General features: G+C 46.0%; 1 long non-coding RNA gene across 1 annotated transcript; it reads left to right on the forward strand.

Annotated features, from left to right (window-relative positions):
- Window positions 1-9,167: 9,167 nt before the first annotated feature.
- LOC139066290 (uncharacterized) lies at window positions 9,168-10,034 on the forward strand. The gene is made up of 3 exons (XR_011519221.1): window positions 9,168-9,429; window positions 9,613-9,706; window positions 9,829-10,034. It is a non-coding gene; the product is annotated as an uncharacterized lncRNA (long non-coding RNA).
- The last annotated feature ends 16,607 nt before the right edge of the window (window positions 10,035-26,641 follow it).

Here is a 26,641-nt window from a genome sequence, read left to right on the forward strand (position 1 = left end):
TCAGCAAATTGCATCAAGTCACTGACTTGTCAGTGACTTTACAGCAATCCTCATACTAAGCAAGCATTTAGCGACAGTGGAGAGGAAACTCCCTTTTAACAGGAAGAGATCTACCTAGCCCTATCACCTAGTGACTGTCGTCCACTGGACTCACTCTGTCAGTGCCTAGAACAAGTAAACGACTGGATGCAGTCAAACTTCCTTCAACTAAACAAAGACAAGACTGAAGTTATTGTCTTTGGCAACAAGAAGGATAGGATGGATGTTATTGCTCAGCTGGACTCCAGGGGAAAAAAGACAAAAACCCAGGTTAGAAATCTTGGTGTTGTTATTGACTCTGACCTGAGCTTCTCTGCACATATGAAGGCTATAACTAAATCAATGTTTTATCACCTTCATCAAACATCAAGAGTCAGAGGTCTCATTTCCAGACCAGACTTAAAGAAACGTATTCATGCTTTTATTTCTAGTTGGCTGGACTTCTGCAAGGGTCTCCTAGCTGGTCTTTCTAAAAAAGCTGTGAAGCAACTGCAGCTTATTCAGAATGCTGCTGCTAGAGTCTTAACAAGAACTAAGAGAATGGGGCACATCACTCCTGTTCTTAGATCCCTACACTGGTTACCAGTAAACTACAGAATAGACTTCAAAGTGCTCCTACTAGTTTATAAACCACTCAATGGCACGGGACCAAATCACATGTCCGATCTCATTCCTGTATACACCCAATAGGGCTCTGAGATCCTTAAGTAACAATCAGCTGGTAGAACCTCGGGTCAGAACCAAACATGGTGGCGATGCATTCAGTTACTATGCTGCTCACATATGGAATAAGCTTCCCCATGACCCCAGATCTGCCCGACCCTAGTGTTGTTTAAATCAAAAGTAAAAACCCTAATGTACTCATCAGCCTCTACATGAACTGTTTGTTATGCTGCGTCGTCTCCACTGTAATCTGCGCTGCAACTGTGTCTTCTCCTTTAGCTCCAAACTGTAATTCCATTTGTGTGTATTTTAATTTGTGTTTTTATGTTGTTTTCATGTCCTGATAAATGTAAAGCACATTGAATTTCCTCTGTATTTGAAATGTGCTCTAGAAATAAAGCTGCCTTGCCTTGCACAATTCAGACCATGAAGGACCCCTCCAAAGGCTAGGGTTGTCCTAGTATCCTGAGTTGAACCACTTGATCGTTTCTTTGAAACCTTGATCACTGACCATGGACAGGAGTCTCATGACCAACATGCTCACAACGGCCTCGGTCAGGACGTTAGCTTGCTGAAGTGTGCACATAACAAACTGGTCCATTGAAGAGGAGCACTGTTATTAACACTGTAACATAGCGGGATGAAATAAATCGTTAGCGTTTGTAATTAGAGCAAAAATACGTGACATACAAACGTGTTCTAAAGGTGACAACATCACCACCTCTACTGGTGTTGCTATATTTATGAATACAAGTAACTCTGTTGATGTTAGCAGCTAACAAGAGGTAAACTTACAGAGGCGACTCTTTGTTCTCTGATACGATGTGCTTCCTTTTAAGGTGCTCGTGCATCACTGATGTGCTCCCATAAAAGGTGAGTTACACTTTGCAGAGTGTGCAGTCTTCTTTTGTCTTTGAATAATGCTCCCAAACTTTTGAGCTATGTTGCCGACTTGCCATGTCTTCTTTCTCCAGTGACGAAGGCTGATCTGGATGGCGACTACTGCGCATGTGCGTTGAGCAGAAAGGCAGGAAGCCATGGTTGTGAGCGAGGGGCAGTAAGACCCAAACTGGAGGAGTGGCTAAAGCAGATCCCAGGAAAAACATCAGACATCTCAGTCCAGAAAAGTGCAGTTCTAAGAGCAGCTAAGATACTTAAGTTACCAGGCCTGGGAGGCCTGGGAACTTAGCTTGGGAGAATGACACCACTCGTGGAGGGTGAGATGTGATTTTTTTTTACCTTGTTTTTATATGAAAAAATGTACAAAACGCCTGACATTTGGGCTTCTGCTTGTGGCATCCTACCCAGAAGGGATGACTTGGTCTCATCTAAAACCTCTCTGAGGTACCTCTGTACATGTCTGTAAGAACTTGTCTGCTTTCACAAATTAGAGCCATCACTCACAATCATCACTCGTTGGATTTTTTTTGTTTTGTTAGTTTTGTTTTGTTAAGGTTACATTAGGAAAACATGTAATGTTTTCACTGAAAGACAAAAAAAAGCCATTGTCTTCTTTCAGTGATGCAGTCCAGAAGATAGGAACATCTTCTTTGACAGCCATAGCTCTTATTCTCTTTGACTGCTGTGCTGTAAACATACAGAAAGCAGACATGTGTTCTGAATTGGGAACCCTGGGGCTCTGGCAAGTGACCGACCAGTGAAACCACAACAGAGAGGCCAGGCGGGACGATGAAGAGGGGGCTATGTGTTAATTGGGGCTTTGCTTGGAGGGAGACTTCTGTAACAGCAATTAATGTTATTAGTTTACAGACTCCTTTACGGGAAGCATGCGGGTGCAATTTTGGTTCAAGCAAAGTCTTTGTTGTCCAAAGCAGTTGGACAACAACTTGAGTCACCTTTAATTCAAACTTGATCATTTTCATTTCGCATATCTTGTACATGAGCTGTCTAAGATTTTTCCCTCTTAAACCTTATTTTAAAATAGAAATGTGCCATTGTGTTTTTTTTAATAAACAGCTTGTTGTATTTGTTTCAAACATCAGTTTTGCTTGGGAGAAACCAAATAAACATCTTTAACTAGAAACATATCAATTTTTTTAAATCAAATTGTTCCTTCTACTTCTTTTCCAAGGTTTACATCATTATTAGAATTTAAAAAAAAAAACCGTTGGCTGTCTTTTTAAAACAAACAAAAAGCTGCTTTTATTTGAGATGGAGCCTACATGCCGAAACTATTTACCCAGTTCTGTATGAAGAAGAAGAAGAAGAAGAAGAAGAAGAAGAAGAAGAAGAAGAAGAAGAAGAAGAAGAAGAAGAAGAAGAAGAAGAAGAAGAAGATGAAGAAGAAGAAGAAGAAGAAGAAGAAGAAGAAGAAGAAGAGATATTTTTATGACACCTCAAGCTAAAACTAGTGAGGTGCTTCAGATATGTCTACTCATCTCTAATCAACCTTGCCAGGTGTTTACGCAGTTCTTATGATTAGATCACATTTATGACAGAAGGTTGACTTATGAGTGGTATTAGAAGAAAAAAATAAAATTATAATGTCAATGATACAGAAAACTGAAGCGGCAAAGCAGAGTTAAGTTTTAGGTCTCACTGTGTAAACACGCTGTAAGTTATAAAGTCTCACCGAGAAGCATGCTGGCAGCTGCCAGAAGGAGAAGCTGTGAAATATCAAATACCAACGTCTTTGAGAAACCTGAAGATGATTTCTTAGTTTCTAAATTTGGTTCTCTGTAGGACTGCATACAATCTTTGTCTGAGTGTGTGTCTGTATGTGTGTGTGTGTGTGTGTGTGAGAGAGAGAGAGAGAGAGAGAGAGAGAGAGAGAGAGAGAGAGACAGAGAGAGCTAACGTACTCTCATCAAAGCCACATCCATTTACCAAAGACTCACGACTAGAGAGCTTCTTTTAAGGAAAACATTCTCCTTATAGCCAAACAATGGCACATTTGTTGCCTTTTCTGAGAAAGTTTTATGAGTATAAGAAGTTGAAAAACTGTTTCGGCTATTAAAGGTGTTTCTAAATTTCACATTTCTGACTCTGAGCATGGATACTATAACAAAAAATAATCACTCTCAAGCCTAGGTGGGGGGTGGGGGCGGGGTGCACAGCCTTTCTCCATCTACACATTAACAGTCTTTGGTGTGTAAACTCACCTGACTCGTGAAAGAGGTTTTACTGGTCCTGCTCAGCAGGCCAGCTCTGGGCTCTGTTTCCAACTGGTGTGAAAGACCACATGTCAGACTTAACTCCACTCGAACAATGTGCTATTATAGAGTTTGCTCTGTATGGGTTATGTTTGCTGCAGAGCTGGCAGATTACAAAGTGCCTCATCTCATTACTGTCTGTATAAGTCCGTAGGCCTTGTCAGGACAAAGAAGGCATTGAGTGATAAGGAAAAAGAGATGGGAAGTAGCTGCCCTCACCTTGGCTGCCTGGATGGGGACTGAGGTGATGTCATCGTGGCTAGAAACACAAGGGTTCGCCCCCTCCGATAGGTGGGGATGCTGGGGCAAACGAGAACAACTGGGGCACAAAGGCCCCTTTTATTGAGAGCGAGACATGAGGCCAGTGGACTCCTTGGGTGGTACATAGTGTCATAGTTCCTGAAAAGACTGGCGTGCAATTAATCATCTGATCCAAGAGCTCGGCAGAGGCTTATTATGTAAGGTCAGTTTAAACATCACCAGGGAGTTTTTTTGGATGTGCCTTTTTTTCTCAATCCCTCCAAACTTTATTGATGCCAAAATATTGGATGCAGGGATGCTATATTTACCATGATGATCAGATCCAACAATTGTGCAAGATAATATGACACACTTACCCATCATTAGAGATGAAGGCTTCTTTGTGGCAGCTTGACAATCATTAAAACTTCTCTCCTGGCTTTGCTTGTTTACTCTCTGGTAATTACCAGGTGATTGTATAGCCCATGACCCATATTTGGAGTCAGGTCAGCCAAGACATGGGGGATAATTGACAGTATTCAGAGAAGTGCACGTAGAGAAAGAGTGTTAGAGTGGATAGCCATTTGTTCCTGCCTCATTAGACTGTGTTAGTAGACAAGCTGGCTCACAGTATTCTTGTAGTAGAACAAAACCTCTTTCCATTGTAAGAGCCAAGTCTTTGCTTGGGTATGTGGATGAGAATTTAGTAGCAGCACCTATCAATGTATGGTTTTAGGTATTCACATTCATAAATATGAATGTATATTAAGATATGCTCATCACCAGTAATGATGAAAACTGCCTAGCTAAAGATGGGAGCAAGGCTGTCCCAGAGAATCATTGAAAGAGCTGAGAGGTACCAAATTGCCAGAGGGACCTGTAACATGATGTAAGTGGTTACTGTTATTAAATGAACAATAAGATGTGATATTCCACATAAATATGAATTATCAATATTATTGATCCTTTGAAATTTGATCTAAGATGAAACCAGGTCTTTTTGGTAGTTCGAGGAAATCACACCTTTGTAATAATTTGAGACAGAGGCAAAATTTTAGTTTATAAAATCAATTTAATACTATATTTCTAAACTAATGATGACACGGAACAAATGATGATGAATGATGATTGAAACAAGATAACTGAGACGATGAATGAAATGATGGAATGTGAGCTCCGATGTTATGAAGCAGAACCTGATTAAGTGTTTTAGAAACTTGGGATGTCTGGGTTGTAAAATCAGTCTGACTGTATGCTTTAACAAACTATCAATTATTCAAAAAAGCCATCCCACGCCAGTGTGCAGAGTCTACGAACCCTTGTGGTGAAGGTCCCTGTGTGATCCAGGGGTTCTGGTGAAGTCGGTACGGACAGATTGCCAGAGTTGGAATTCTGTGTTTTTTGGAGCACGTAGCTCTAGCCCAAATACGAACCTCTGGTCCGAGATACCTTCCAGGTGACTGCTAGAATCTAGTGGAACTATTTTGCATCTGATGGAGTTTGCAAAGGCTTTGACCTTGATGTCAAAAAGGAAGATGGTTCCTTACGCTTTGCTTTCCCAATCAGCCAAACTGGGCAGCTCGCTAGTGTCATGGTCTGCGTCTGCGTCTCCCTTCATGTGTCTCCTTGTGTTCTCCTTCCCTCTCTAGGTTCTCCTTTTGTGTCTCATAGCGCCCTCATGTGTCCTTTGTCTGGGTCTCATTTATGTGTCTCTTTGTGTTCTTCATGTGTCTCCTGTTTGCAGCCCTCCAGAGCATTCCTCCCAGGTCCTGTGTCCATGTAGCTCCAGCCTTCTTGACCCCAGCTTCCTCCTGGTTTTCTTCATGTCTCAGTCTCCCCACCTTAGTTTCTATAGGTCTTTTATTTCAGTTGTGTGTGTGTGCATGTGTGTCCTTCCCCAGCTCGGTGTGTGTGTGTGTGTGTGTGTGTGTGTGTGTGTGTGTGTGTGTGTGTCTGTGTGTGTGTCTGTGTGTGTGTCTGTGTGTGTGTCTGTGTGGTGTGTGCGTGTGTATGTGTCCTTCCTCAGCTCAGTGTGTGTGTGTGTATGTGTGTGTGTGTCCTTCCCCAGCTCGGTGTGTGTGTGAGTGTGTGTGTATGTGTCCTTCCCCAGCTCGGTGTGTGTGTGTGTGTGTGTGTGTGTGTGTGTGTGTGTGTGTGTGTGTGTGTGTGTGTGTGTGTGTGTGTGTGTGGTGTATGTGTGTGTATGTGTCCTTCCTCAGCTCAGTGTGTGTGTGTGTGTGTGTGTGTGTGTGTGTGTATGTGTGTGTGTGTGTGTGTGTGTGTGTGTGTATGTGTCCTTCCTCAGCTCAGTGTGTGTGTGTGTGTATGTGTGTGTGTGTCCTTCCCCAGCTCGGTGTGTGTGTGTGTGTGTGTGTGTGTGTGTGTGTGTGTGTGTGTATGTGTCCTTCCTCAGCTCAGTGTGTGTGTGTGTGTGTGTGTGTGTGTGTGTGTGTGCATGTGTGTCCTTCCCCAGCTCGGTGTGTGTGTGTGTGTGTGTGTGTGTGTATGTGTGTGTGTGTGTCCTTCCCCAGTCAGGTCTGGTGTCCTCCCCTGCTCCTTTCTGCTCCTCCTCTCAGTTATTGTTTTCACCTGTGCCAGTTCCCCACACACCTGCTCCTCGTCTCCTATCACTCCAGCCCCAGTGTATAAAACCCAGTCCTTGTCTCAATGTTGTGTCTGTCCATTGTGCTTCTGTCATACTCCTCTCGTGTATTCTCTAGTGTTTCTAGTGCTTCCAGTGTCTCCTGAGTTTTCTAGTGTTTTTGGGTCTCCAGTTCAGCTTTGGATATTTTTGGTTTTTGGCTCCAGCTCTTTGGATATCTTTTTGTTTGTTGTCATCCTAAATAAAATGATTTTACTTTATCTCCACTCCTGCCTTGTGTTGTCCTGGGTTCTGCATCTTGGGTCCTAACCACCTCTGTGCTCGTATCGTGACAGCTAGAACTTAGATGTTCAGCATGTGAACTCTCTTTTATTAACTATTGTATTTGAACAAATCTGCATTTGACAAGTTAAAGTGGGTGTTATCAAATACCTCAAGCACCACTTCTTTCTCAAACCCTTAAGAGAGGTTACATTTCTTATTGTGAAGTAAAATGTCAAACATTTATGTGAAGTGCAGTCCAGTACAACACCCTAGCCTGGCCTGCCAGACTCCTCCGCTAATTCTGCACAGAGAAAAAGTCTGGGAACTCTCCTATTCAAATAACACCACTCTGTGCAAATTCTAACCGAGCCAATCAACGCTGAGTAGGGTACGTCACATCACAATGCCAAGTTTGTCAGAAACATGGCGACTGAAGCGGAGTTTGCTGCAGCTCTTTCCTCTGGTCTAAATGACTTGGACACGTCTTTAAAACAACAAGTAAATGGTAAATGGCCTGTATTTGATATAGCGCCTTCTAGAGTCCTGGAACCCCCCAAGGTGCTTTACAACACAACCAGTCATTCACCCTTTCACACACACACATTCACACACTGGTGGGGATGAGCCACAATGTAGCCACAGCTGCCCTGGGGTGCACTGACAGCGGTGAGGCTGCCGAGCACTGGCGCCACCGGTCCTTCCAACCACCACCAGCAGGCAATGTGGGTTAAGTGTCTTGCCCAAGGACACAACGACAGCGACAGCCTGAGCGGGGCTCGAACCTGCAACCTTCCAATTACGGGGCAAGCACTTAACTTGATTGGTTATTTTTGCCTTTCTGCCTATGAGTTACTAGACTCTTTCTCTGTGCAGAAAGAAACAGAGGCAGGCACACCCAGGGAAGTCACACTCAGTTGACCGAGGCCCACTGCACCCACCCTAGACAAAGTACTTGGGCCAAAAACTACAACCTCTGTCTTTTTATCATGAAAAAGGAGGAAGTTAGAGAAGATCCATTGCCGAACCTTAACGAGACAATCTGAAAGGGACTGCAACGCATAATTGTGGTCCTTCTTAAAAGGCACGTATACCTGGGTATCATCTGCATAGCAGTGAAAATGACACCTGTGTTTCTTAAAAACTGAACCAAGAGGTAGCAAATACAGAGACAACAACTGTGTGCCCAACACAGAACCCTGGAGAACCCCACAAGAGAGTGAGGCTTTAGAGGAAGTAAAATTCCCCAATGAGACACTGAAGGTTCTTTCAGCCAGGTATAACACAAACCAATCCAGCACGACCCCGCAAACACCCACAAAGTGTTCCATCCTAGAAATCAGGAGAGAATGATCCACAGTATTGAATGCAGCTGATAGGTCCAACAATACCAAAACAACAAAGTCTCTGGAATCAGTTGCCAATAAAATGTCATATACAACCCGGAGCATTGCCGAATCTGTACTGTGGACAGCAACATTCTCTGATCAGTATTTTACTTTGTTAATGCGGGCGTGTTATATTATTTTCAAACAAGTTATTATAGGTCTATTGTCTATACAATAAATGTTAGAGAAGTTATTTATACTAAATAAACATTATCTCAGCCAAGGATGCTGAGGTAGTCAAAAGCTTGTCAGTGGCAAGATTTTAAAGGTGGATGAAACTCACCATGTGATGAAGATTATTGGCATTGTGGGAATGTCATGGGGGACATGACTCCTCACATAGAAGACATTGACAAAACCTTTAGAGGGGCACAATGAGGTGGTAGTTTCAATTTCCAAGAAGAAATACTGGACAGTGTGTTCTGATGACTGCATACTCTAGAGTGTTAGAAAAGTGGCTCTGAATGAATTCCACATAAGCTGAGGATTTCAGTCCAGGAAAAGTGAATCAGATCTTCTCCCTGGCAGAGTTGCTGAGTAAGCCATTGAAGTTTTTTTTTTTTTTTTGGTTTGAATGTGTTTTATTGATCTGAAGAAAGATTTTTTTTTTGCAGCATCCCTCAAGGTGATGCTGCATCCATCCATCCATCCATTTTCATCCGCTTATCCGGAGTCGGGTCACGGGGGCAGTAGCCTAAGGAGAGAGGCCCAGACTTCCCTCTCCCCAGCCACTTGGGCCAGCTCCTCCGGGGGAATCCCAAGACGTTCCCTGGCCAGGTGAGAGACATTGGCTGTGTCTCAATTCAGGGTCTGCATCCTACCTCGGCCGGATTCGTCGGCCGGTTACGTCACAGCGCCGCGACTCGGCCTGTCCCAATTCGAAGACTCCTTCAAATGCGGTCGACGAATGCGGCCTTCTTTTCGCCTGAATGAAGGATGGGTCGGGTGTATCCTTCAATAGGTAGCATTTCCCAAGATGCCTTGCGGGCCGGCCGGCAGAAAAACTTAAAAACAATGGCGGACAGTGAAGCGGGAGCTGTCGGAGAGGATTGCGCATATAAATGTAAGTATAACCTTGAAAACTGTCAGTTTAAGGACTTTTTGTGATACATGAACGTTATTTTAGTTAGAAATGTTACAGTAAAAGTGCTTGTATTGCGGTCTCGGCTCGTATGTTCGGCCGCGCTCGGTGTCGTACTTCTCCCACTACGTTTCCCCCTGATTTTAAAAGAAGTTTGTATTTTAGGACCAAAAGAGAAAACCAGGGAATTTATTAAGCTTAGGGGGGAGATGGACCACATGATCACCGGAGCAAAGTATTCGGCGGCTGTGGCATGGAGGTACAATAACATCTCATATTTTAAAAACTCGTTTGAGTATATTTTTTTTCTGCGAAAACATGAAAGGAATAACCCGTGGTCCTCTTTTCTCTTCCTGTTTCTTTTCTTACATGTTTGTTAAGACTATTCTGGAGAAAATGGGCATCCAGGGGAAGGTGCCAGCGATGAGCTTCTGGAGCTGATCTGGGAGGACATGAGGCTGCAGAGCAGCAGAGAGCACAGGAGAGAAGGAAGAACTTTGACAGCTTTTTACTTTGCTAGAAAAAAATGGTTAATGAAGATTAAACATGTACATGTAAAAGAAATATCTAAATAAAATCAGCTCTGCATTAAACTCTTGAATTTTATTTTTGTTTACAAATGAGAATTGTTTACTAGAGGGTATCCGCTGGGTCTTGAAAACTCTTAAAAGGTGATAAATCGGTTTTGGTCAAATTAAGACCCTTAGAAAGTATTAAAAACTATTATCACATCTTTTCTCAGGCTCAGCTAGTCTAAAGTATTTTCTCTGAATTAGCTCTCCAACAGTCAAGGAAATGATTAACCCCCAGACACCCACGGTTGTAATATTACAACATCAGATTTAAGTCTACAAAAATAAACCTTCCCCATTTTTTTTCTTTTTAAAACCACATTTACATTGCTAATAGGTCCTATTCAGTTCTGCAACACTATTGGCTGTTAAAATGTGTAAATAGGCCCGTTTATCTGGCCTCCTAGAACAACATGTGAAAGGTTAAAAAATATTTTGCAGTTGTTTTCTAAATTTGGGTTTCTGGGGGTTAAAAAGCTAAATAAAACGTCGAGCTCCATCGTTTAAGGTTCCTTCTGCCCAGCGGTTCCACGGTTGCTAGGCGACGGAACATTCGCTGAGGGAGTTCATGAAGGCTAGGCCTGTCCAAATTCACAGCCGTTAACATCCGGTCTACCCGGCCGACGGAGGACGCAGCCCACGTCGGCCGGGTGGGCTGGGTCCTTCGATGGATGCAGACCCTGAATTGAGACACAGCCATAGTCACTCCACCGTGTCCTTTAGGTCTCCTCCCGGTTGGACGTGCCCGTAAAACCTCACCAGGGAGGCGTCCAGGAGGCATCCTGACCAGATGCCCGAGCCACCTCAACTGGCTCCTCTCGATGTGGAGGAGCAGCGGGTCTACTCCGAGCCCCTCCCGAATGACCGAGTTTCTCACCCTATCTCTAAGGGAGAGCCCAGCCACTCTTCGGAGAAAACTCATTTCGGCTGCTTGTATCCGCAGTCTCGTTCTTTCGGTCACTACCCAAAGCTGATGACCATAGGTGAGGGTAGGAATGTAGATCGACCGGTAAATCGAGAGCTTTGCCTACTGACTCAGCTCTCTCTTCACCACGACAGACCGGTACAACGCTCGCATCACTGCAGATGCAGCACCAATCCGCCTATCGATCTCATGCTCCAGTTTTCCCTCACTCGGGAATAAGGCCCCGAGATACTTAAACTCCTCCACTTGGGGCAGGACCTCATCCCTGACCCGGAGAAGGCATTCTACCCTTTTCCGAATTAATTCCATGGTATCAGATTTAGAGGAGCTGATTCTCATCCCAGCTGCTTCACACTCGGCTGCGAACCGCTTCGGCCAAAGCTGAAGATCACTGTCTGATGAAGCCAACAGGACCACATCATCTGCAAAAAGCAGAGACCTGATCCTCAGGCCACCAAAACGGATGCCCTCCACACCTTGGCTGCGCCTAGAAATCCTGTCCATAAAGGTTATGAACAGAATCGGTGACAAAGGGCAGCCTGGGGATGCTGCAACTGAAAATAAAAAAATATAATAATAAAACAATTATTCAAAAGTTCAAGAATTTCTGATTACTGCCAACATTAAAATGTGATGGTACCTCTTAAAAATGCAACATTGTGAAAAAGTTCACATTTGTGTTATTTGAATACAATAAAGATGCATCACACATGCAGAAATTCTTACTTCTTTTATTTTTGATGACTATGAATAACAGATAAAGAAAATCCAAAATTCTGTGTCTGAAAAATCATATTCGATCAACTCAACAGGTTGTTTTGAACAGAAATGTCAGGGTTGCAGTGTACATTTTAGGACCCCCTCGGGTGTCAGACGTCAGACCATAAAGAAAAAATAAACTCATCAGATTTCATTCAAAACCCATCAGATATCTAGCATCAGTCTGTCAAACTAAAAGGTCTCAGGAAAAAGTCTTTTTGTCGGACAGTTTTTCCTGAGATTTTTTTTCCACAAACTTTTTCCTGGGACCTTTTAAATTTAGACTTTTACTGAGACCTTTTTGTCTGATGCTATTTAGTCAGAAGTCTGATTAGTTTTTGAATGAACCCTGAGTTGTTGTTTTTTTCCCTCTATGGTGTGATGTCTGAGAATGACCTAAAATGTGCAGGCTTCAGAAAAGCACATTCATTTAAATGAATCAATACTTGGTTGGGCCTCTTGCATTAATTGCTGCATCAATGGAGCGTGGAGGCAAACAGCCTGTGGCTCTGCTGAGGCATGATGGAAGCCCAACTTGCATTGAGCAGCCTTCAGGTCATCTGCTTTGTTGGGACTGGTGTCTCTTATTTTGCCCATGACTATTCCCCATAGACTCTCAATGGTGGGGTTCAGGTCAGGTCAGTTTGCTGGGCAATCCAGCCAGATAACACAATAGTAATTGAACCAACTTTTGGTACCTGTGTGGGCAGGTTCCAAGTCCTGTTGGAAAGTGAAATTAGGAGAAAGAAGCATAAAGTACTCCAAAATAACCACCAGTTTATAATAACCTGCTAAAAAATAGGATAAAGCAACTATGCCTATAAGCTTGGGTGTCAGTTAGTTTTTTGAGTTACTTGGGGACGATTGTTAATAATTAATTATATAAAAATGTTTATACATTTGACGTTTCATCACAATATACATTGCAATGTATTGACAGAGGTTAAAAATTGTATCTAACTGTCATGCCAAGTTGCTCCCACAGTGGTTCAGTGAAAGAAGAAAGAAAACAATCGTTTATATAGCGCCTCTCAAGATAAAAGCAATGAGGCGCTTCACAAAAACAAAACAAAAAAAAAATAATTCAGATATAAAAAAGGATCTCAGGCTCAGGGGGAGAGAGTTCCAGAGTCTGGGGGCCACAGCAGCAGATGATCTATCACCTTTGACCTTTAGCCTGGTGCTGCAAAACCAGTAGGCTTTGGTTAATGGACCTCAGGGACCTGCTGGGGGTGTAGGGAATAAGATCACCAATGTAAGATGGTGCTTGTCCATGTAAGGCCCTATAGACCAGAACCAGGATGCTGAAATAAACCCTGCAGCTGACCGACAGCCAGTGAAGCTGGAGGAGAAGCGGGGTGATGTGGGTGTACTTTTACAATTTGGTCAGAAGCCGAGTATTGGCATTCTGAACCACCTGTAGACGGTTCATGGAGGTTTTACTCAGACAAGTGAAAAGCGAGTTGCAGTAGTCTAAGGTTACGTTCACACTGCAGGCCTTGATGCTAAATTTTGATTTTTGAGTAAATCAGATTTTTTTGTGTGGCTGTTCACACAATGACTGAAATGCAACATCAAACTCTCCAGAGTGAATGTTCCACGACTCCAAAGTGACCTGCATGTGCAGAAGACAAGAAGTCACACTCAGTGGAGTCGGGACTGAGAGAGTTGTGATGTGAAAGCCTTCGCTGACAGTCAAGGGCGTCAGCTTGTTTTCAGAATTGCTGGGGACAATAACCATACACTTGAGTGGGGTTTAAAAATTGCTGGGGATAATATAGGCTAGCACAGGGGTCGGCACCCCGCGGCTCTGGAGCCGCTTGCGGCTCTCTGTGCTTGTAAAATAATGAATGGATATTTAAATAAAATGCTTTATATTTTACTGCATTAATTTTACATCTGTATGCTAATTCTAAATGTAAAGATTGTCTGCGTAAACCTGAACAGTTCTAACCTGGTCTTACTGTGAAACAGGGTTGACGCGTCACGCTTGTGCTCGCAGCGTTTTAAAAAGAAACGTATATGACAAAAGGGGCACCTGCTCTGTAAAACCACCAACAGGGTGAAAAATACCAAAAATTGAAGGCAGAGACGGGCTACAACTTCTGGATCCATTTTATATAAATCGTTTTATTGATTATCGTCTTATGAAAGATAACTTTGACGTACACCAGCGACCAGGCGCGTTGCAAGCTTTTCAAAAGTGTGGGAGATGTTGTCTGTGCCTAAAATAAGTTCATGTTATTCATCTTGTTAGTTTAATTTCCATAATAGCGGAGCAGGTGCGAATTTTAGGCGCGTCACGCATGTCTCCGTTTTAAACATGTTTAAACTGTTCAGAATACAAATCCAGGCTCTGTCTCGTTAGACTGGTGTAACTAAAGTTTGTACTGAATGAAACTTTACATTAAACCATGTTGAAAAGAAAAGGATCCGATTAAATCGTTTCCCCCTCATTTACAGTCAGGAAGTACAGCGCAGTGCACATGGCTCTGGGGTTAATCAAGTTTAGTTGTTTCTCTTTGCAACAATCTTCACAAGAAGGCAAATACTGGACACTGTGTTCAGCGCAGCTCGGAGCGCCCACGGTGGACAGTGAGCTGAAGATCTGTAGAGCGCAGTGCAGAACCACGGTGCATGCGATAAGATTTCCTCCCACTGAAGCGGTCTGGAAACCCGGTCTCTCTGAGGGATGTGCCATTTGGAAAAATGTTCTTTTTATGAAATTATGAAACTTTGGCTGAACAGCGCTTGTTCCCGTCTCTAATATGGACACGCATGACGCATCCAGTCTGAGGCAGAATAGTCTCTTCACCTCAAAAAGCACATGTAGAGACATTTGATCACGCACAAAGTTTATGTGGAGCAGAAGCGGTCGGGCCACGGCAGGTGAAACGTTCCTAGCCTACATGAAGTGAAACTGTTTAATTGTAACATTAAGATGTTAATGGACACGCTGGTCTGGTTGGTTAGACCAGTGTTTGAAGTGGAAAACACACACACACACACACACACACACACACACACACACACACACACCAATTAAAATAATGCTGATAGCATGGACTAGAAGCCAGGTGATGGTTTACGTATTTAAATGATGATCAGGCTGCTGTAAAATGTAATCTCCATCCACATCCAGACAGAATGATCCTCTATTCTTTCTCTATTTGCTCTGCTCTTGTCTGCCCTGACGTAGCTGACGGTGCGCGCGGCGCGCCTAACGGCTGTGGTGCACATTTTACGCATTTGGAGAGGTGGGCTGGATGCTTTGCTTTTACTGGAAGATGGTCCACTTAACGCACGGGTGTAGACTAAATATTAATGACAAATGAATGAAAATTAAATTGGGAGTTTTTACTTCATATTTTATAAATAAAAATGATGGGGGAACACATTTATGACGTCTTTTTAAACTAAATTTTCTAGCGCGTCCTGCCTGCTTCACTAAGTCACTGCTTATTAAGGTCCGTCCAGAATTACCGTGGCCCACCCAAAAATGAAAACCTGGCGCCACGCCTGTTATAAACCTCTGCAAATTGTTGTTCTTCACTTTATCAAACTCAGACTTTGTACAGCTAATGTCAAGATGTAAAATCATGAATTCAGTCGAGCTCTTCCGTCCCTCCCTCTCCTGCTCTCCTTGAACCCGACATCGGCTGTCAGAAGCGGGAGGTGAAAAAGGAGATGAGGCAAACAGAGTGAGTGCGACATAATCAAACAAGACTGGTGTGGAGGTGAGCAAAACAGCTGGAAAAGTGTGGGTGTTGAATCCCCCACGGGTGCGACGCCCATGCGAGCGACCGGTACCGGCTGCTGTCACCTGTTGTGAGCAGCTCTCTGCTGTCGGAGGGTAGGCCCCGCCCACAATGCCGCGGCCGCTGCGGTGTTTTCTTTACCGTGGGAAATGGGTAATAATGGCTCTTTGATGGGAACAGGTTGCCGACCCATGGTATAAGATCTGAGCTGGTAAAACAAGCAGGCCTTTTTGAAGGGGGGGAACACAGCTGCCAATCACAAATTTTGTCCCCGGTTAAAATGACGCCTATGCTGACAGTTCATCCACAGAATCAGGATCACACCTGTCAAGTCTTCCTGTGTGGGTTGGAAACTGTTTTATAAACTGTAAACTATTTTAGTCCTTATTCCCACCGTCTTCCCAAATTATTATTCACTGAAAATGTTCTGGTATTTAATCATTCACGGAGAATCCCCCGCTCTTATGAAGACACCATCCCTTCACAAAGATGGAGTGGCACGCTTGGCTCCAGCTGCACCTCCCGCTCCCGATCACATGCTCTTCTGTGCTTTTAAATCCTAAACTTGACAGGACGTCCAGACAGACTCCTGAATCCTTCTTTCAGTGCATCTCCTGCATTGTGAACGTAGCCTGTGTAAGGAGATGAAGGTGTGGGTCACTGAGTTCCAGACAGAGGAAGCTGTGGATGTTGTAAGAGCCTGTGTGGTTCTCCACAACTACCGGGTATATTCTGATGAGGCAAACACACCAGAGAGCGGATATATACCCCCCACTTTCACTGATAGTGAGTGAGCAGGAATGGTGCACCCTGGAGATTGGCGGTGTGTGGTTGATATGAGGATGGCATACAGGAGCCACTGAACAAAACACCATCAGTGTGAGGAATGGGCTCACACAATTCTTAGTGTCACGAGAAGGAGCTGTGTCCTGGCAGGAGGAGACTGTGTCACGATCATTGACATATATACTGGCCAATTCATGTCCTTAGGCTCGAATGATAAGTTTCAGATGCTTTGCTGAGTTTCGCCAGATGTCCTCGCTGCCTGGGAATGACATTGCTGCTTCTTCAACCACCGCCTGGCTTCTGCTTCCTGCTGCTCTGGGTTCTAAATATGATTCATTATTTAGAAAAAATAAATGATGCGTTCAAAAAATTTCACATATTTAATCACAGCTTGCATGTCAAGCAAGGTGGAACCTTTGTCATTGCTTGATTTTCTTGTAGACTGAATACCACTGACGAACACAACAATGCACAGTGCTCTGGGTGTTTCTCATTGCCAGGCGCCTTGCTTATGAGGACACTTCCTTGGTCAAAGAAAACGGTTAAATGGAACAGACTTGAACAACTGGCTTCCACAGAGGTCACGTAATGTCACGTGACACGGGAGATAACGATATATTTTATATGTATAAGTTTAAATATAAATATATAACAGGCTTTTACTTTTAAAATTGTGTATATATTTGATAAATTAAATATATAAGCCAGTTACTACCTGGTAGCTACCGAAGCTGCAACTATTAAGCAACTAACCAACCATAGATAACTGCTTTGATTTAAAACAAACATTTCAGAAATCAACCCGATAACTACAATTCATTGACTTACATTTAAACTAGCAACTACCACTGCGGTACAATTTGCTAGTTTAAATGTAAGGAAGGTTGCTACAATTAAAATAATGGTCTTACCCAGAATAAATTACTTATTTTCAATGATCCCAAACAAGCCACCACTCCTCAATCACTAAATTCCTTTGGCAGGATAAACCTCCACGAATTAGCTTAAAAACACTTCAGAAGACCAAATACAGAGGAGGACTAAATCTACCCAACTTTTATTATTTTTTCTTAGCCAACAGGCTGCAATATATGCCAAGATGGTTGCAAGTTAACCCACTAGATGAGTCCTGGTTAGACATAGAACAGATACTTTGCAATACAATAGAGCTTTCAGACTTACCATTTATTAGCTCAAGCATAAGAAAACATGAAGACTTCAAAAGTATTAATATCAGCACTATCACGTTGTGGGTGTGGAGATGGCGGACCAAGTGTGGTGGAGGGTTCAGGAGGCAGAAGACCAGGCACGGATGAAAAATAAAAATGGTTTAATTACAGAACGGGAACGGCAGGAACAAACACAACGATGACTTGAAACAACAATAATCTGACAAAGGACAGGAGCAAAACAGGTGGTATAAATACACAAGGCTGATTGGGAAAACATGGGCAGGTAAAACGAAGGACAGGTGAAAACAATACGGACTAATCAGGGCAGGGGAGAGACAGTCAGGAGGGCAGGGGCAGATCGTGACAGTACCCCCCCCCCCCTCCCCCCCTTAAGGGGCGGATACCAGACGCCCACAAGGCCACACAACACAGGAGACTGGGAAGACTTGACTTGACCGGAGACTGGGAAGACTTGACCGGAGACTGGGAAGACTTGACTTGACCGGAGACTGGGACTCAAAGACTTGACTGGAAACACTTGACTTGACTCGGGACAGGGACTCGAAGACTTGACTGGAAACACTTGACTTGACTCGGGACAGGGACTCGAAGACTTGACTGGAAACACTTGACTTGACTTGACCGGAAACACTTGACTTGACAGGGACTCGAAGACTTGACTGGAAACACTTGACAGGAAAACTTGACAGGCTGCCCCCACTTGACTCAGGGGACTCCGGGAACTGGGACACTTGAACTTGGGACTCAGGGGACTCGGGAGGACTCGGGGAACTGGGACACAGGAACGCTTGACTCGGGACACAGGAACGCTTGACTTGGGACTGACTGGAACACGGGGCACAGGAACACTTGACCCGGGACACGTAGACTCAGGAACTCGGACACTCGGACACTGGAAACTCGAACACTGGGTCGGCAGAGCAGGGGCCTCTGATATAGGCGGCACAACTCTGGCTTCTGAGGGCTCTTTGAGTTCAGTCCTGGATGGCAGAGCAGGGGCCTCTGAACTAGGCGGCACAACTCTGGTCCTTGTGAGTTCCATGAGCTCTGGTTTGGGCTGCAGTAGCAGGACGCTGAAAAGGCTGCAGCCAGAAGGACCTGCAGGCGTAGGCCCCGCAGGCGTGGACCAGGAAGTGGGTGGGACTGCAGGAGAGACGCGAGGAAACACAGCTCGGCGGCAGGTATATGACCTATGGTTGGAGCAGGTGCACATTCTGATTCAGCTGGTTCCATCGGCGGAGACTCTGGTGAAGGGAAACAGGAAAGGAGCAGGAAGACCAGCCCTACCACTCCGAAGAACGCTGGCGTGCGCAGGGGTGTTTATCTCACCAAAACTCCAGGATCCGCAGCTTCCGTGGGAAAAAACAGGACGGGGCGAAACAGCAGGAGAGGAGAAATGATTCTGACCACCCCGAGAACAGGTAGGATGCGCCAAAATCTCCCAAACGGGCTCGACCACCTCCGAAAACCTGTAGGATGCGCCGAAGCCCCTCAGGCCGGAATCTCCTTCCACTGAAAAAGGAGAAAAAGAAAAAATAATCCTCCAAAAACAGATGGTAGCTCACCACAGGTCCAGGTTGGTCAGATCATTCTGAAACGTTGTGGGTGTGGAGATGGCAGACCAAGTGTGGTGGAGGGTTCAGGAGGCAGAAGACCAGGCACGGATGAAAAATAAAAATGGTTTAATTACAGAATGGGAAAGGCAGGAACAAACACAACGATGACTTGAAACAACAATGATCTGACAAAGGACAGGAGCAAAACAGGTGGTATAAATACACAAGGCTGGTTGGGAAAACATGGGCAGGTTAACGAGGGACAGGTGAAAACAATACGGACTAATCAGGGCAGGAGAGAGACAGTCAGGAGGGCAGGGGCGGATCGTGACAAGCACCTGTCTGGCAACATGGTGGGAGTATCGTAAATGACAGAGTCTTCACTAGTACCATGCAGACGCACACCTATCTGGAATAATCCTGATATTTTGCAAAAGAATAAAATGATGAACCTTCCGGACTGGAAAAACAAAGGAATCCTATACCTGGAACACATAAATGAAGGATTGGACTTCATCCCATTTAATAGAATAGTCTCCCAATTTGGAATAGATAAGAATAGCTTTTTAGAATACCACCAAATTAAATCTGTAGTAAAACAAAAATTTAAGCTCAATAAAATAGAATTACAAACACCACCAAGGGTATTAGACTTCAATAATCTCAAACCCCCCAAACTACTGTCTAAAGTATATAAGACACTGTCTAAAATAGACAATAGAATAGTAATCCCTATTGAAAAATGGGAGGTGGATCTATCAGTCAGCTTTGACCAGAACTTCTGGTTCCAAACTTGTTTAAAAACTTTTAAAATGATCAGACACTCCAATTTACAATTGATTCAGTACAAAATTCTACACAGAGTACACTATACAGGTCATCGGATGTTCAAGATGGGGTTTGTGTCATCTGACACCTGTACACACTGCACAAACAACGTTCCTGATAATTACATTCATGCACTGTGGTCCTGTCCACCTGTCCAGGAATTTTGGGGTAGAGTATGTGAAGACCTGTCAAAGTCTCTGAAATGTCATATCCCAACCACCCCCTCTCTTTGTTTACTGGGAAACCTGGACGATGTCCCGATTGAAACATCTGTGGTTCGCGTGGTTCTGACTGCCATATGCATTGCTAAGAAAACTATCCTCTTGAATTGGAAAAATAGAGAAACTCTCTGCATTAACCAGTATAGAAATCTTTTGTTAGATCATATTGCACTTGATATAGCCTCTGCTTCCACTTCAGATGAATCTCTCTGGGCTCCTTTGATCGGTTCCATCACATAGCGAGGATGGGGGGCCGTTGATGTTGTCCTGGTGTGGGTGGGGGGGTGGGGGTGGGGTCTGAGTTTGGAATATCCGGGTGTTCCCTGGAGGTGGGTTCACTGGGGGTGTCTGGGACTGGGGGGGGCCGTCCCCCCCCCCCCCCCCCCCGGAGGTGCTTGGGTTTCCTCGGGGGGTAGACTACTGGCGGTTGAGAGTGGGGCCCCTTGGGGATCTTGGCGGCAGCCATGGGTCACTGCCTGGCAGCTACAATGCCCCTGGGCGGGTCTGGGTGGGGGCCTGGGGGCTCGGGGGTTGCCGGCCCCGTGTGGGGATCTGGGTGGGGCCTTGGGGGTCGGGTCCTGACATGTATGCTGCCGGGAAGAAGGCAGGAACACGCAGCAGTGCCTGGCTCCTCTGCCGTTCCATCACAGGGGAGGGGGAGGTCCAGGAGGGGGAGGACCCAACCTTACCTGGATATCCCATGTCTTATATATTCTGGAAGTTGTGCAAATGCAGGGATGGGAATAGATATTCTGCTGGGGTGGGGCTGGGTTGGTGCCCTCGGACTCCCTGAGGCTCTGTAATGCTGCTGCTTTGGGCCCTGGCAGGATGGGATGGGGTCTCCATGCCCTGGGTGGCAGTTTGACAACAGAGGTGCCTATTGGGGCCAGTAGGGGAGCTGGCTCCCTGGAGGGCTAAGCCCAACCAGCCATTCCTCCCCATCCCCGCATATCTCTCTCCTCCTGCTCCCTCACATCATCACACAAACATACACATAGGACCTTGGGGGGTGGGCAAGTCAGGGAGTGCGGGTATGGACCCCATTTCCGCATTCCTGTGGCAACCTGCCCCCCAATTTTATTTGCACCTTATACACTTCCACTGACGACATTCCACACAAACACACACTTAGGGCCTTGGGAGTGAGCACATTCAACGGCATTTGGCAGGGGGATATCTCAGCCTCCTCCCGGGTGCCGGTGCCCACTTCCAATTATAAACTGACTTAGACACTGATGGCTGAGGGTGTAAGTGGGTGGTGCGGTGGCATCAGCTGGCATAGGCCGGATGATGCCCGCACTGCCCACTCACCACAGCCATGGAATACACCTCATGATTACACAACACTATATTGGATTAGGCGAAGGGAGTCTAGGGGTCTTAGCCACCTCTGTTGTTGCTTGGCTTCCTGGGGCTGGAGGCTAGGAGGGAGATCTGGCCGTCTGGTTGGGGTCTGGGGTGGTAGGTTGCTGTGCTCAGCGTTGGGCGGGGGAGCCTGCTCATCAGCACCCCAGCAGAAAGAGTCAAACTCTGGTTACCGGTGATGGTTGTACCCAATGTGCAGCAGTACCGGGACCAGAGTGAATAGGGTGTGTATGGGGAGCATGAGTGGGTGTACAGCGTGCATTTTTGTAAGTCTTGGGTTGTTTGTGCATGTGTGAGCATGAGGGAGTGAGTGTGTGACTGTGTTTGTGTATGACTGTATATGTCAGGTGGGGCCTTTGACTCCTCCCCTCTCCTGGAACTTCTCTTGATGATATAGATCTTCGTCCCCCCTCCCCCTGCCACACTTGGTGTGAGGGGTTGTGCCTTGGTCTGCCTGAGTGTTCGTGGCAACCTGGTCTGGGGGTTTAAGATTTTGGCATCTGCCGGATAGATCCCGTTGGCTGCCTGGTGGGGTCTGGGTCCCTGGGCTCTGCTGGGTCCCCAGCGGGTGTGGTCGCCCCTGGGTCCCGGGTCATTGGGTCTTGGGCTCGGCCGGCTAGGGGGTGGGAGGCTGCGGGCGGGCCTGTGGGCTTGCCGCCGATATCTCCCGAGACTCTGCCGGCTGCTGGTTGTGGCCCCCCGGGGCGATCCTCTGCGTCTCTCGAGGGGGGCGGGGGCTTTTCTGGTCGCAGTCTTCCTGGAGTTCCTTGCTCTGGGGCAGCTCCTGGATCTCTGGGACTTGGAGCTCCCTCCATCTACTACGCATCTTTGGGGGGCAGATCTGTGGCCCCTGACACTCTCTATTGGACACTCCTATAGAGAAACCTTACATAAACAAGCGCGTGTACACACACAGGTGCTCACATGGTGCTCTCAAAAGTATGGGCTTGGGCACGTTAAACACAGGTCTTAAGGCTATGGTGGGCACTTAATGCACTGTGATTTATTATCGTGATTCTTCAGTTAAGCAATGTTGATTATATATTTTTTCATCAAGTTGACGCAGTGATAGCTAGATCTTGTTGTATTGTTGTTGTGTCCCAATTTTTTTTGTCCTTTTGCTTTTTTTTTTGTCTTTTTCTGCAGGTCTAGAAGCAGACTCTTGTTCATTGTTTATTTTTGTGGAACCCCCCTCCCCCCTCCCCCCTCTCCCCACCTATTCGTTTGCTTTCTCTTTCACCTCTGTCTCCGTGTCTGGTCGGAATTACAAAGCATTCAACAACAATAACAATAAAGTTTTAAGTATCAGGCATGGCATTAAAAGCAGACGCTTTGATGCTCCACCTGAGAGTAAATCTGTAAGGCTTGTCACCAGCATTCAGACATCAATTCTGCTTGCTTCACAGCCAGACAGGACACGGTAAAAAAAAAAAAAAAAAAAAAAAGAAAACTATCCTCATCAATTGGAAAAATAGAGATACTCGTTGCATCAACCAGTGTAGAAATATTTTGTTAGATCATATTACACTTGATACAGCCTCTGCTTCCACTTCAAATCAATCCCTTTGGGCTCCTTTGATCAGTTCCATTACATAGCAACGAAGGGGAGGGGGTCATTGATATTGTCCTGCAGGATGATGTGGGTGATGGGGTGGAGGGTCTGAGTTTGGAGCATCCGGACGTTCCTTAGATGTGGGTTCACTGGGGCTGTCTGGGACTGGGGGGCTGCTGCCCTGCTCGGGCAGGACTTGAGTTTCCTCGGGGGATGGACTGCTGGCGGTTGTGAGTAGGGCCCCTTGGGAGTCTTGATGGAGGCCATGGGTTGCTGCCTGGCGACTGCATTGCCCCTGATTGGGTCTGGGTGGGGGCCCGGGGGCTCGGGGTGTGGGGTTGGCCAGCCCTGTGTGGGGATCTGGGCGGGGCCTCAGGGGTCGGGTCCTGACATATATGCTGCCGGGAAGAAGGCAGTAACATGCGGCAGCGCCTGGCCCAGTCTATGGGGTTCAGGTAAACCTTGGCTCCTCTGCTGTCCCATCACTGGGGAGGGGGATGTCCAGGAGGGGGAGGACCCAACTTTACCTGGATGTCCTTTGTCTTATGTGTTCTGGAAGTTGTGCAAATGCAGGGATGGGAGTAGATACTCTGCTGGGGTGGGGCTGGGTTGGTGCCCTTGGACTCCGTGGAGCTCTGCAATGCTGCTGCTTTGGGCCTTGGCAAGATGGGCTGGGTCTCCATGCCCTGGCTGGCATTTTGGCAACAGAGGTGCCTATTGGGACCAGTGGGGGAGCTGGCTCCCTGGAGGGCTAAGCCCAACCAGCCATTCCTCCCCATCCCCGCATATTTCTCTCCTCCTGCTCCCTCACATCATCACACAAACATGCACATAGGACCTTGGGGGGCAGACAAGTCAGGGGGTGCAGATATGACCCCATTTCCGCATTCCTGTGGCAACCTGCCCCCCAATTTTGTTTGCACATTAAACACTTCCACCAACGACATTCCATGCAAACACACACTTAGGGCCTTGGGAGTTTACACATTCAACGGTATTTAGCAGGGGGATTTTTAAGCCTCCTCCCAAGTGCCGGTACCCAATTCCAATTTTAAACTGCACTTAGACACAAAGGGCTGTGGGTGCACGCAGGGTGGTGTGGTGGCATCAGCTGGCGTAGGCCAGACGATGCCTGCACTTTCCGCTCACCACAGCCACAAATACACCTCATCAACATGCACCAACACTGTATTGGAGCATGCGGAGGGAGATTAGGGGTCCTAGTATACCTCTGTTGTCGCTTGGGTTCCCAGGGCTGGAGGCTAGGAGGGGCCATCTGGGTTGGTGGGTTGCTGTGCTCAGTATTGGGCGGGGGAGCCTGCTTATCAGCACCCCAGCAGAAAGGGTCGAACTCTGGGAACCGGTGATGGTTGTACCCAATGTGCAGCAGTACCGGGACCAGAGTGAATAGGGTGTGTATGGGGAGCATGAGTGGGTGTCCGGCATGCATTTTCGTAAGTCTATGGTTGTATGTGTATGTGTGAGCATGAGGGAGGGAGTGTGTGACTGTGTTTGTGTATGACTGTATATGTCAGGGGGGACCTTTGACTCCTCCCCTCTCCTGGGACTTCTTTTGATGATATAGATCTTTGTCTCCCCTCTCCCTGCCACACCTGGTGTGGAGTGCGGTACCTTGGTCTGCCTGGGTTGTGGCTCCCGGGTAAGGGGGTTTAAGATTTTTGGCCTCTGCCTGACCAATCCCGGTGGCTGCCTGGTGGGGTCTGGGTCCCTGGGCTCTGCTGGGTCCCCAGCGGGTGTGGTCGCCCCTGGGTCCCGGGTCATTGGGTCTTGGGCTCGGCCGGCTAGGGGGTGGGAGGCTGCGGGCGGGCCTGTGGGCTTGCCGCCGATATCTCCCGAGACTCTGCCGGCTGCTGGTTGTGGCCCCCCGGGGCGATCCTCTGCGCCTCTCGAGGGGGGCGGGGGCTTTTCTGGTCGCAGTCTCCCTGGAGTTCCTGTGCTCTGGGGAAGCTCCTGGATCTCTGGGACTTGGAGCTCCCTCCGTCTCCTATGCATCTTTGCGGGGCAGATCTGTGGCCCCTGACACTCTCTATTGGACACTCCTATAGAGAAACCTTACATAAACAAGCGTGTGTACACACACAGGTGCTCACATGGTGCTCTCTAAAGTATGGACTTGGGCACGTTCAGCACAAGTCTTAAGGCTATGGTGGGCACTTAATGCACTGTGATTTATTATCGTGTGATTGTTCAGTTAAACAATGTTGATTATATATTTTTTCATCAAGTTGACGCAGTGATAACTGGATCTTGTTGTATTGTTGTTGTGTCCCATTTTTTTAGTTTTTTTTCCTTCTCTCTTTCTGCAGGTCTAGAAGCAGACTCTTGTTCATTATTGTTTATTTTGGTTGACACCCCCACCCCCGTCTCTTCCTCTCTCTTTCACCTCTGACTCCGTGTCTGGTCGGAATTACAAAGCATTAAAAAATAAGAACTAAAGTTTTAAGAATCAGGCGTGACACTAAGAGCAGACGCTTTGATGCTCCACCTGAGAGTAAATCTGTAAGGCTTGTCACCAGCATTCAGACATCAATTCTGTTTGCTTCACAGCCAGACAGGACACGGGGAAAAAATAATAATAAAAAATAAAAGAATGCAGCATCTACACAACACATGCACATATTTGTCTCTGAAAACTATAAATAACTTGAAGACAGACAGGCTACATCTGCAACTGGGATATAAATAATAAAACAGGAGAGAAATGTTGAGACGAGATGAAAAAATGGACAATATGTTTCTACAATGGAAGATTGCCCTAGGCACTGAATCTGGTTCCCAAACCATATGCATATTTTTGGGTACTGGATGCTTGCAGTTACCACACACACACACACACACACACACACACACACACACACACACACACACACATATAAACCCATATTAGAAACTTGTGTGGGCTTCCCTGCATTTCATTAAGTGCATTCATGCTTAACCCTATCCCTAACCATAACGAGTGTTTTCCTAAATGTGTAACAAAAACTGAAAACTCAATTCACACCTTAACTCTAAACCTAGCCCCCAAGCCTAAAGAAGGGACTTCGCCTATTAGGACTGGCCTTTGTTCCCCATAAGACCCATCGGTCTCCAGAAGGTTAGTGAATATGCCAGAAACTGTCCTAAATGTAATAGTTAAACAAGTACACACACACACACACCTACACAGCACAGCGTGCATCCCGTTCACTAACCCAACAGGAGGATTGCAGGTCCAGTAAATATCTACAAGCTGACAGATAGCAGTGCTGAATGCAGTAATTACCACATATTTCCCATCACTGTGCATGTATGCTGCATCCTCAGCAACTCCCTCCAACTCACAATGCACAATAAATTAGCATGAAGCCCACAATGCATCTTCATCCAGGATAAAACCCAAAAAACAAGCATGGATTTGGGTTAGTGGCTCAGCACAAGCCACAGCACATATTGACTTTCATGCTATAAACCAAAGGCATTAGCCCAAAGACATATAGGTTTAAGCTAATTTGAATCGTGGGGTACAGATTTTGGAATTGGTTCCGACCACAGAGGTTTTCTACTATAGAAGCTCCAGAGGGGCAATTGTCTGTCTCGCTCAGTAAAGGCTACCGTGACAGACTCCACGCAGACCACTTTCAGACTTTGAGTTGCTTCTCACACCATAAATGCTCAATTC

Source organism: Nothobranchius furzeri, chromosome 2 (genome assembly GCF_043380555.1).
Source record: "Nothobranchius furzeri strain GRZ-AD chromosome 2, NfurGRZ-RIMD1, whole genome shotgun sequence".
Classification (NCBI taxonomy): Eukaryota; Metazoa; Chordata; class Actinopteri; order Cyprinodontiformes; family Nothobranchiidae; genus Nothobranchius; species Nothobranchius furzeri.